This window comes from Schistocerca nitens, chromosome 2 (genome assembly GCF_023898315.1).
Source record: "Schistocerca nitens isolate TAMUIC-IGC-003100 chromosome 2, iqSchNite1.1, whole genome shotgun sequence".
Taxonomy (NCBI): domain Eukaryota; kingdom Metazoa; phylum Arthropoda; class Insecta; order Orthoptera; family Acrididae; genus Schistocerca; species Schistocerca nitens.
The window spans coordinates 983,667,085-983,679,130 of NC_064615.1; the positions used below are offsets into that span (position 1 = coordinate 983,667,085).

Consider the following 12,046-nt stretch of genomic DNA (forward strand, 5'->3'; position numbering starts at 1 on the left):
TTACTTGCGTGAACCACGGAAACCAGCTGAGACTGACGATGGTCTTATGTCAAAGCGGTAGGTGGATCAAAACAAAATGTCCAGACACTCTGTGACCAAAATGGTACTGAAACAGAGGATGACAGACTAAAGGCCGAAATACTAAATGTCTTTTTCCAAAGCTGTTTCACAGAGGAAGACTGCACTGTAGTTCCTTGATTGTCGCAAAGATGACAAAATGGTAGATATCGAAATAGACGACAGAGGGATGAAGAAACAATTAAAATCGCTCAAAAGAGGAAAGGCCGCTGGACCTGATGGGATACCAGTTCTATTTTACACAGAGTACGCGAAGGAACTTGCCCCCTTCTTCCAGCGGTGTACCGTAGGTCTCTAGAAGAGCGTAGCGTTCTAAAGGATTGGAAAATGGCACAGGTCATCCCCGTTTTCAAGAAGGGACGTCGAACAGATGTGCTGAACTATAGACCTATATCTCTAACGTCGATCAGTTGTAGAATATAGGAACACGTATTATGTTCGAATATGATGACTTTTCTGGAAACTTGAAATCTACTCTGTAGGAATAAGCATGGGTTTCGAAAAAGACGATCGTGTGAAACCCAGCTCGCGCTATTCGTCCACAAGACTTAGAGGGCCATACACACGGGTTACCAGGTAGATGCCGTGTTTCTTGACTTCAGCAAGGTGTTCGATACAGTTCCCCAAGGTCTTTTAATGAACAAAGTAAGAGCATATGGACTATGAGACCAATTGTGTGATTGGACTGAAGAGTTCCTAGATAACAGAACGCAACATGTCATTCTCAATGGAGGGAAGTCTTCCGAAGTAAGAGTGATTTCATGTGTTCCGCAGGGGAGTGTCGTAGGACCGTTGCTATTCACAATATACATAAATGACCTTGTGGATAACATCGGAAGTTCACTGAGGCTTTTTGCTGACGATGCTGTGGTATATCGAGAGGTTGACGCATGGTGCAGGGAATGGCAATTGAATCTCAATGTAGGCAAGTGTAATGTGCTGCGAATACATAGAAAGAAAGATCCCATATCATTTAGCTACAATATAGCAGGTCAGCAACTGGAAGCAGTTAGTTCCATAAATTATCTGAGAGTAGGCATTAGGAGTGATTTAAAATGGAATGATCATATAAAGTTGATCGTCGGTAAAGCAGATGCCAGACAGATTCATTGGAAGAATCCTATGCAAATGCAATCCGAAAACAAAGGAAGTAGGTTACAGTACGCTTGTTCGCCCACTGCTTGAATACTGCTCAGCAGTGTGGGATCCATACCAGATAGGGTTGATAGAAGAGATAGAGAAGATCCAACGGAGAGCACCGCACTTCGATACAGGATCATTTAGTAATCGCGAAAGCGTGATGGAGATGATAGATAAACTCCAGTGGAAGACTCTGCAGGAGAGACGCTCAGTAGCCCGGTACGTGCTTTTGTTGAAGTTTCGAGAACATACCTTCACCGAGGAGTCAAGCAGTATATTGCTCCCTCCTACGTCTGTCTCGCGAAGAGACCATGAGGATAAAATCAGAGAGATTAGAGCCCACACAGAGGCATACCGACAATCTTTCTTTCGACGAACGATACGAGACTGGAATAGAAGGGAGAACCGATAGAGGTACTCAAGGTACCCTCCGCCACACACTGTCAGGTGGCTTGCGGAGTATGGATTTAGATGTAGATGTAGAACATAGGATGTGTCTAGGGGGTTGAATAAAGAAAGTGACTATCACAGACGATGGAGAAAGAGAGAGGGAAGCAGGAGATTGGCAGCGAGTCGCAATAGGAGGAGATGGACAGAGAGAGGGTGGAAGAATAGATGGACAAAAAGGGGTGATGGAGCAGATGGACGAAGAGCGGGGGGGGGGGGAGGAGGAGGAGGAGGAGGAAGAGAGGGGAAGGAGGACATGGACATGAAGAGGGGGTGAGGAGGAGAGAGAGAGGGGGATAGTAGGAGATTAAAACGCCTATCCATTTTCCAGACATATTTGGCAATTATGATAATTTGCTGGGTTTCTAGAGTGAGCCACATCAATGAGTGGCCGGGTACAGCTCGTCTACAATAAAAAACGTTTGGAGAAATAAACGTTCATTACTTTCAGGACGATCCTCGTAATAAATGAGGTAGGAACTTGAATATCTAATTTGAGTTTTGTGTTTGTGCCTGTCAGGAATATTCGAAACGTGAGATGGAAAGCCTGTACACACAACCTGAATGGAACTCGAGGGAAATACGCCCGCACAGAAGCGGCCCTGCAGTATAACAAGCTTTGTGATGACAGCAGCGTTGACAGTAGGTGACCACGCCGCACACGGGGGCCTAACGCAAACAAGTGGTTCCCGCGGCGAGCGCCCTGTTGCGTGCAGTGTGAGCCAGCCGCCAATGAGTCGCCGGAACACCGCTGCCATGACTAGGGACGTTCCAACATTGGTTCAAATGGTTCAAATGGCTCTGAGCACTATGGGACTCAACTGCTGAGGTCATTAGTCCCCTAGAACTTAGAACTAGTTAAACCTAACTAACCTAAGGACATCACAAACATCCATGTCCGAGGCAGGATTCGAACCTGCGACCGTAGCGGTCTTGCGGTTCCAGACTGCAGCGCCTTTAACCGCACGGCCACTTCGGCCGGCTCGTTCCAACATTGCCGATACCAGTAGGTACAGATGCTCTTGTTTCTAAAAGGATATTATACGTAGTTAAATGTTCCGTCTACAATGGTCCAGACTATATACCAATTAGGTTGCCTTCAGAGTATGCTGATGCATTAGCTCCATACTTAACAATCATATACAACCGTTTGCTCAACGGAAGATCCGTACCCAAAGTCTGGAAAGTTGCACAGATCACATCAATATTCAAGAAAGGTAGTAGGTGTAATGCACTAAATTAGAGGCCCATTTCGTTAACGTCCATATGCAGCACGATTTTTGAACATATACTGTGTTCGAACATAATGAATTACCTCGAAGCAAACGGTCTATTGACACACAGTCAACATGGGTTTAGGAAACATCGTTCCTGTGAAACACAACTAGCTCTTTATTCGCATGAAGTGCTGAGTGCTACTGACAAGGGATTTCTGATCGATTCCTGGATTTCCGGAAGGCTTCTGACACTGTACCACACAAGCGGCTCGTAGTCAAATTGCTTATGGAATATCGTCTCAGTTATGTGACTGGATTTGTGATTTCCTGTCAGAGAGATCATAGTTCGTAGTAACTGACAGAAAGTCATCGAGTAAAACAAAAGTGATTATAGGCCCTTTGCTGTTCCTTACCTATATAAGCGATTTGGGAGACAATGTGAGCAGCCGTCTTCGTTTGTTTGCAGATGACGCTGTTGTTTATCGACTAATAAAGTCATCAGAACATCAAAACAAACTGCAAAACGATTTGGAAGAAATATCTGAATGGTGCGAAAAGTGGTAGTTGACCCTAAATAACGAAAAGTGTGAGATCATTAACATGATGCTAAAATGAACTCGTTAAACTTCGGTTACACGATAAATCAGTCTAATCTAAAAGGCGTAAATTCAACCTAATACCTAGGTATTACAATTACTAACACTTTAAATTGGAAGGAACACACAGAAAATGTTGTGGGGAAGGCTAACCAAAGACTGCGTTTTATTGGCAGGACACTTAGAAAATGTAACAGACCTACTCAGGAGACTGCTTACACTCCGCTTGTCCGTCCACTTTTAGAATACTGTTGCGCGGTGTGGGATCCTTACCAGATATGGCTGACTGAGTACATCGAAAAAGTTCAAAGAAAGGCAGCACCTTTTGTATTATCGCGAAATATGGGAGAGAGTGTCACAGAAATGGTACAGGATTTGGGATGGATATAATTAAAAGAAACGCGTTTTTCGTTGCGACGGAATCTTCTCACGAAATTCCAATCACCAACTTTCTCCTCCGAATGCGAAAATATTTTTTGACACCGACTTACATAGGGCGGAACGATCACCAAGATAAAATAAGGGAAATCAGAGCTCGTACGGAAAGATACAGGTCTTCATTCTTCTCGCGCGCTGTACGAGATTGGAAAAATAGAGAATTGTGAAGGTGGTTCGATGAACCCTCTGCCAGGCACTTAAATGTGATTTGCAGAGTATCCATGTAGATGTAGACGTAGGTTAGAGACGTAGCGCAAGCTCGAATTAAGAAAAAAAGTGGAAGAAAATCGGCCGTGTCCTTTCAAAGGAACCATCCCAGCATTTGCCTTAAGCTATTTACGGAAATCACGGAAAACCTAAATCAGGATGTCCGCATGGGTATTTGAGCCGTCGTATTCCTGAATGAGATTTTGTTTCAGTACCCCCGACACCGATACGAAGTATTCATTAGTTTCATAGTATCGTAAGAAACATCAGCGTAACGGTATAAGCAGTATCGAATACTGTTAGGGAAAAATAATAACCTTCCACTCTTTGTTTAGTGAGAAATATTGTTGGTAGAATACAGTAAACAGAACTGCAGCGGTCAAAACTGCATACCGCGTGCATGTATGGCATTTGATTACATATGGACACAACACAGTGGGAAAGTGGCTGGAGTATCGATATTATACTGAAGTATATTCCTACTGTCACAGTAAAATTTCCATTTCTTTCTTGTGTTTTAACTATTTTTCATTTGAAATTTGGTGTTCTGAATGAGTGCTATTGTCTCGAAGAGGAGGTGATAATAATGTAATGTAGTAAAGACACGTTTCTGCAGCCTAAAATTTATATCTAGCCCGAAAATTTCTGTGTTCTTGGAATACTTATCCTTCACTACTTACGTTTCTGTATGGTTTTGTAAATAACTTCTTTTGGCGAAAATTGTACACTGTAGTATATGAATTGCGCACTTCGAACAGAAAAATAACTGATGCCAGAAAAAGTAGAGAGGATATAAAATGAAGGTTGACAACAGCAAGAACAGCTGTTCTTAAAATGAGAAATTCGTCACTATCTAAAAGAAGATTAATGTTATGATGTATTTCCTGGAGTATAGCCGTATACGAAAGTGAACGTGGACGACAAACAGTTCAGACCAGAAAAGTATAGAAGCTTTTGAAAGGTAGTACTACAGAAAGACACTGATGATAAGATGGAGTGAGTCGAGTAAGTAACGGGGATGTACTGAATCGAATCGGGGATGCAGGAAATGTATGGCACAACTTGACTAAATGAAGGGATCGGTTGACATGGCACATACTCAGGCACCAAGAAATTGCCAGTTTGGCAGTTGACGGAAGAGTGGAAGATAAGAACTGTAGAGGGAGACCATAGCTTTAGCTATGTAAAGAGGTTCAGATGGACGTAGACTGATGCAGTTGTGCAGAGATTATGAGGATTGAATAGGAGAGACTAGCATGGAGAGTCCCATCCAACTAGCCTTCGGAGTGAAGGAAGAACAACATGAAAACGTAGTTCAATTTCCCTATTTCCTCTTGTGTTCTAAGTAAGACATGTATTAAATAATGCTTTAAAATACGTAAAACAATCATTTCCTTTTGGTACTTTCAGTATCAATACTTTTGTTCCGATACTATCGACATTTCGATTCAATCTTACATGCACGCATCTGTACCAAATATCATATCTAATGTTGTATCGGCACGTCACTAGCCCTACAGAACCCAATTATTGTCTTTCCAAAGGGAGCTGAAGGCTGACTGTTCCGTAAAAAGTATCAAATCGATACCAAATATCGTATCGAATGTAGTACTGGAAAGTCCCTGGATCTACAAGACCACGATCCTGCCTTCCCAAGGCGTCCTCAGGCTTACTATTTCCTAAAACCTATCTGATCGAGATTCATAAAGGATGATGCACGGAGAGTACGGAACGCTTACAGCCAAGAACAGTAGAAAACGTGTTTTCGGTCAGTCATAATTTACAGGGTAGTTTTATTAGTAAAAGAAATCCAAGAAGCGATGGAAGTAGGATCAAATTTGGGGGTGGGGGTAAAGGATATCTGTGATGAGATTTGCTGAGACGTTGCCAGCCTCTATGAAAATGAAGACGAACAGTACCTATCGAATGCAATGAACAGTACAAAGAGTAAATGAAAGAAAGACGAAAGTACTGAAGAGTAACAGAAAGAAGAGGGTGACAAACGTAGCATTAACTTTGGAGACCACACAGTAGACAACGTGACGGAATTCTCTTGCCTTTGAAGCAAAATAATACATGAAGGACTAATGAAGGAGCAGAACAGCTCCGACAAAGCGAGCACTCCTAGTGAAAATCTACGGGTATCAAACATAGGTCTTTATTTGCTAAATAGATTTCAGAGAGTATATAGGTCTGGAGCACCATGATTGTGTGAAAGTAACTCACTGACTAGAAAGAAGAAAGGAAAGGAGAAAAGAGAAGAGAATCAAAGCATTTCTGGCAGAAGGATACTCAAAGTTAAGAGAATTACTTAGACAAGAAATTAGACGGTCGCAGCATCGGTGAGCAAAGGAGTACATGGGAATCGTAACTGGAAGAAGGGACAGAATGATAGCGCATGTTTCAAGACATAGGGAAAAAAATTACATTATACTGGAGGGAGTCATAAAAGATAAAATATTGTGAGAGAAGACATACTGAAATATGTACAACAAAATTGCTTGTAAGTTGTAAATGCTGCTCTGAGATGAAGAGACTGGTGTTGTAGAGGAGAACCGAGATTCATAAAATACGTCTTTCGGAGCCACATAGAATTAAAAGGTGTTTTTTTTGTTGGTGGACTTATTTTAAATTAATTTCTGTGTTAAATGAGAAAATCGAAAGTTGGTATTAGATGTTTCTGGGAAATTACGGTGTGAACTGGAGCCAGAAAGGTGTAATTTTTAACACGGGGGCTAATCACTAACAGATAATTCAAATTATATTTGTGCCCTAGTATCTGTAATGGAGCTCTGGAAATAGATTTATTTGTATGATTCCAAGAATACAGTACAGCCCTGTTTTCCTCAAAATATCAAATTACTGTTTCCGAGATACTCGGTGCAGACAGAGTCAGTTGGTGTTTTAAGGTAAATAAGAGACGACAAATAGTGCGTGAATGACAGTTTCACGAAGACTAATATGAAGTAGTATTGTTATTTTTTCCCAATCGTTGCTTTAAATTTTGGGATATTGGGTGTTGATGAAAAGTACCGATGTCGTGGAATAAACAAAATTTTAACAATGTCGATGCACAAAGAACCGTTAATTTCGAATGCCGACTTTAGAGCCCGTGTGTATAGAAGAATTACGTGATACTTGTTCACGTACTGTAAGTTGTTATATTGACAAGAATGATTGTATACATGTTGAACCAGATCTCCACTGACAAACTTTCTGAGGCTGTTCAGAGGTACCCTCTGCGTTTTTCGATGTAAGCGACCCACGGTCTCCGGCAGCTCTTTGCAGTGTTGTTGCATTTCCTTTGGTTTCTTGCCCCAATGCGCTTTTTGACTATACTGATCTGAAAACAGTCCAAAACAGTGCAAATGTCGACGATATGTGCGGTGTGTGTTGCTTCCACTCACTCACGGGACCTGCTGTTGACGACAGTAATACCCTCCTTACCTCGATACCCTGTAATGTGCTTCCAGTACTACTATGTTGTGTCTAGGGTTTTGTTTTCCGGCAGTGTTAGTCGTGTGTCAACAGTGATACACAGGCAGCAGTACTATGGGCAGACTTTGATGAAGAGCTGGCGATAAGCATTCGTGTATGGGTTCACTGAGAGCAATGGAAGATAATCGACGCTTTGCCGCGCTGTGACTGAAATCACATGAGAGTACTTTTGTTTGGGTAAATGGGCGGCTACGAGGAACTAGAGCCATCCCTGTCAGAATGGAGAATACTGGCTTTCTGAGATATGATACAACAACCAATATGGAAAAGGATGTGTCTCACGCGATTGCCGACAATCCAGCATCTACAACAGAGTAGATCGAAACTACATTATTGCTCTGTAAGGTGCCGCCGGAGAACACGGGCTCCTTGTACCAAAATACTCAGAAGGTATCCTGAAGAACCTCTAAAAGTTTGTTGATGTCCTGGTTCACTGTGTACATACAAAAAATAAGAGGAATGATAGATGGCGTTTACAGTGGCAAGAAGTATGCGTCTCTCGTGAAAACTATCTGCTCAAGCAATGAATAAGACTTATGAGATTGTAACTGAAGAAGTACAGTACTGCAGATTTGGAATGAAAGATGGTGTCTTCAACTCGAGGGAAGTCACGTACTTGGAATAACATAGTCCAGCAGACTTATGTCGACTGAGAATACGAACAGTCTTATACACATCGACGCTCAAATAAGTGAATCATTGTCTGAAAGATACAATTTTACTGCCATGTTTTGTTGAGCAGCGCAATATGTAAAGCCCATTTCTGTTACTGCTGTGCAGTAGACTAAATATGTGCGATGAGAATCAGGAGGAATCAAATACTGCAGGTAAAGCTTTCCCCAACTTTAAGGTTGGTGTAAACCCGCAATGCATTACTAGATACATTCCCTCCTATTTGAGGTGGATCGCCCTTATCTTCATCCCAGTTCTGAACTGAGTTAGCCAACCAATTACAGAAACCCTACAGATTAAGGTGAACTGTGAATATTGATGCAACTTACGTTAAAGAAACACTTCCGTAGGTAACGGAAGTCATAAGCGACAAAAAAATCACAGGATTAATCACGAATCGAACCGAGTATCTTTCGATTTGTCGCGTGAGACCCACTTAGACATATAGTAAACGGCAGCAAATAAAACGAGACAGTTGGAAAAAAGGTAAGTAAACTGTTTGTTGTTTCAAAAGTGATCGCCATAATCGTTAATACACATATCCCACTGTGTGACAAAACGGTCAATGTCTTAATGGAAATACGTTTTCGGTTCCATGCAGAACCACGATTAAACCCAGGCGCGCACCTCTTCGTCGGAACCAAATCGACGGACACGAATATCTTTCTTCAGGACGCTAACATATGTGAAAATTGCATGGGGAGGGACTAGGATTGCATGGAGAATGTGTCAGTCATTCCCAGCGAAATTTCTGCCGCGTATTTCAAACAACTTGCCAATAGGATGCCCTCCCACTTGTTGCCAAGTATGTTTCGACTACGCTGCACAAGTGTTGATGGGAAGCTCTTACACATCCTCTAAACAGTCCCCATCTATCTATGCGATTTCCACATTTTTGGAGCCCTGGAGGAAAACATTCTTGGCCGTCGATTTGCTTCGGACGAAGAGATGCACGCCTGGGCTTCCGTTGTGACGTGGTCGTGTGACTAGGGCCTCCCGTCGGGTAGACCGTTCGCCGGGTGCAAGTCTTTCGATTTGACGCCACTTCGGCGACCTGCTCGTCGATGGGGACTAAATGATGATGATTAGGACAACACAGCACCCAGTCCCCGAGCGGAGAAAATCTTCGACCCAGCCGGGGATCGAACCCGGGCCCTTAGGATTGATATTCTGTCGCGCTGACCACTCAGCTACCGGGGGCGGACAGGGATTCCGTTGAAAACCGCAAACATTCATCCGTGAAGACACTGACAGTCTTACAGTGGGATAGATGTAATAATTACTATGGCGCTTTCTTTTCAAATAATAAACGGTTTACTTACGCTTTTCCGTCTATCTCGTTTTCATTTGACTGGCTTTCATATGTGCGACGAAATGAATTACTGTCATTCTGGAGAGGTGAATCGTGTTTCTGCAATGTAACAAGGGCGCCCGTGCGGCTGTTTGGAAACAAAACTACTAACTGTCACATCATGGTGAATGATTTCGTACTGCTGTGTGTATTCTGTTTGTTGAGATTCTGCAGAGAACTTGGTACGTATGACTAAGTATCGACAGCATTTAGCAGTGAGGGAAAATTCGGAGGCGAGTGACTTTTACTTTACGAATCTGCATTCCTCGTACTACCGGGTAATCAGAAAGTCAGTATAAATTTGAAAACTGAATAAAATACGGAATAATGTAGATAGAGAGGTACAAATTGACACACATGCTTGGAATAACATGGGTTGATGTTCTAAACAGTTAATGCTCAATATCTCCACCATCAATCCTCAAGAATAGCTGCAGTCGAGGAATAATGTTGTGAACAGCACTGTAAAGCATGTCCGGAGTTATGGAGAGGCATTGGCGTCGGATGTTGTGTTTCACAGTCCCTAGAGATGTCGGTCGATCACCATACACTTGCGACTTCAGCCAATAATCGCACGGACTGAGGTCTGGGGACCTGGGAGGCGAAGCATGACGAAAGTGGCGGCTGAGCACACGATCATCACCAAATGACGCGCGTAAGAGATCTTTCACGCGTCTAGCAATATGGAGTGGTTCTAATAAAACCCCATGTCATTTCGAGCAAGTGTGTCAATTTTTATCTCTCTATCTACATTGTTCCGTGGTTTATTAATTTTTCAAAATTATACTGACTTTTTGATCACCCGGTACTTTCTCACTGCCGGTGAACCGCAGTTGACGTCTCAAAACTGTTTACACGACTGAACGTTAACTGAGAAACGAGCGGTTAGAATACTAGTCACATCCCCTCCCACCGTATCACTTTGCGGTAGTCCTACAGTAGGAGTGCTGAAGAAATTACCCTTCTCGCACTGACAGCTGCGCCATGACAAGGAACACAGTACACATCGAGAAATGATCGATCGGTCGAAGAAGTTCGCCCCGTGAGAGCGTCGCGCTTCGGCGCACAAGACGGGCGCCGGCCACTTGTAGCACGCCAACGCAGGCACGCGCATTCGCACACACACAGAAACGGACACAAACACGCACTGGCTCGCACGCACGCCGTCGGACACGTGTGCGACGCACGGCGGGCACGCCACTGCGCGGACACGAGCTAGCTGCCGCCCGGCTGGCGTCGGCTAATTCCGCGGCTGGACTAGCGGGCCTGCTACGCCGCGCCCCACCACCCTGCGGCGGGCGCGCCCCTGCGCATGCGCGAGCCCGTCTGCTGTTTGTCATCAGCTGCGCGCCGGCCGACGCCCCGGCCTAGCGGCGCGTCCTGGCGACGCCAGCGTCTCTAGCCTGGCCGGCGCCGCCTCTTTGTCACGGCAGCGCAGACGCCCGGGCGCAGGTGGCGCGTCCGAAACTGTCATAAAGCCACATTTACAAATGTAGCCGACAGTTTTATTGATACTTAACAGAATGCTAATGCCACTGCCCGGACATCTGTTACGACGTAAAGTCAAGCGCCGGTACAGCAGTCGGTAAAGAGAGAGCAGGGAGGGCTTTAAAGAAGACATCAGCCAATTGCACGCTGATCTGACCCTCTCCAGGACGACAGCAGTGGCCTCTATGCTAACAAGGGAACCTCCCCATCGCACCCCCCTCAGATTTCGTTATAAGTTGGTACAGTGGATAGGCCTTGAAAACCTGAACACAGATCAATCGAGAAAACAGGAAGAAGCTGTGTGGAACTATGAAAAAAATAAGCAAAATATACAAACTGATTAGTCCATGCGCAAGATAAGCAGCATCAAGGTTGCTGTCAGCTCAGGACCGGCAAGGTAGCTCAGCGTGTTCGCTCAGAGGGCTGCGTGCTCTCTGTAATAAACAAACTGAGTCAAGGAATAAACGATCAACTTGAATGGATGTCTTGTGACGTCCGCCCAGACCAAACGCAACGAACTAATGGTACAAATTTTGCCAGCACGGTTGCTCAGCATGTTCGGTCAGAGGGTTAGCTGCCCTCTGCAATAAAAAAACCGAGTTAATTGATCAACAACGAACTTAAACGGATGTCTTACGACGTCCGCCCCGAGCAGATACAACTAAAGAAAGCGAACAAAATGAGATTAAAAAAAAAGTGGTTAGCGTGAGCAGCTGCCGTACTAAAGGTCCTTGATTCAAGTCTTCCCTCGGGTGAAAAGTTTAATTTTTTTATTTTCAGACGGTTCATTTGTTGCAGTTTATGTGACAAGCTCTTATGTTTTCATCACTTTTTGGGAGTGTTTATCACATCTACAAGAAAACTTAAATCGGGCAAGGTAGAAGAATCTTATTACCCATTCGCCAAGTGTACAA

General features: G+C 43.8%; 1 protein-coding gene across 1 annotated transcript in view; it reads right to left on the reverse strand.

Moving 5' to 3' along the window:
• The window catches only part of LOC126235487 (uncharacterized), a 232,440-nt gene extending 221,610 nt beyond the window's left edge, over nt 1–10,830 (reverse strand). Inside the window, exon 1 of the mRNA XM_049944207.1 lies at nt 10,605–10,830. The gene's annotated coding sequence lies outside the window, so the exon portion shown is untranslated. The remainder of the gene's footprint in view (nt 1–10,604) is intronic.
• Between the last annotated feature and the right edge of the window lie 1,216 nt (nt 10,831–12,046).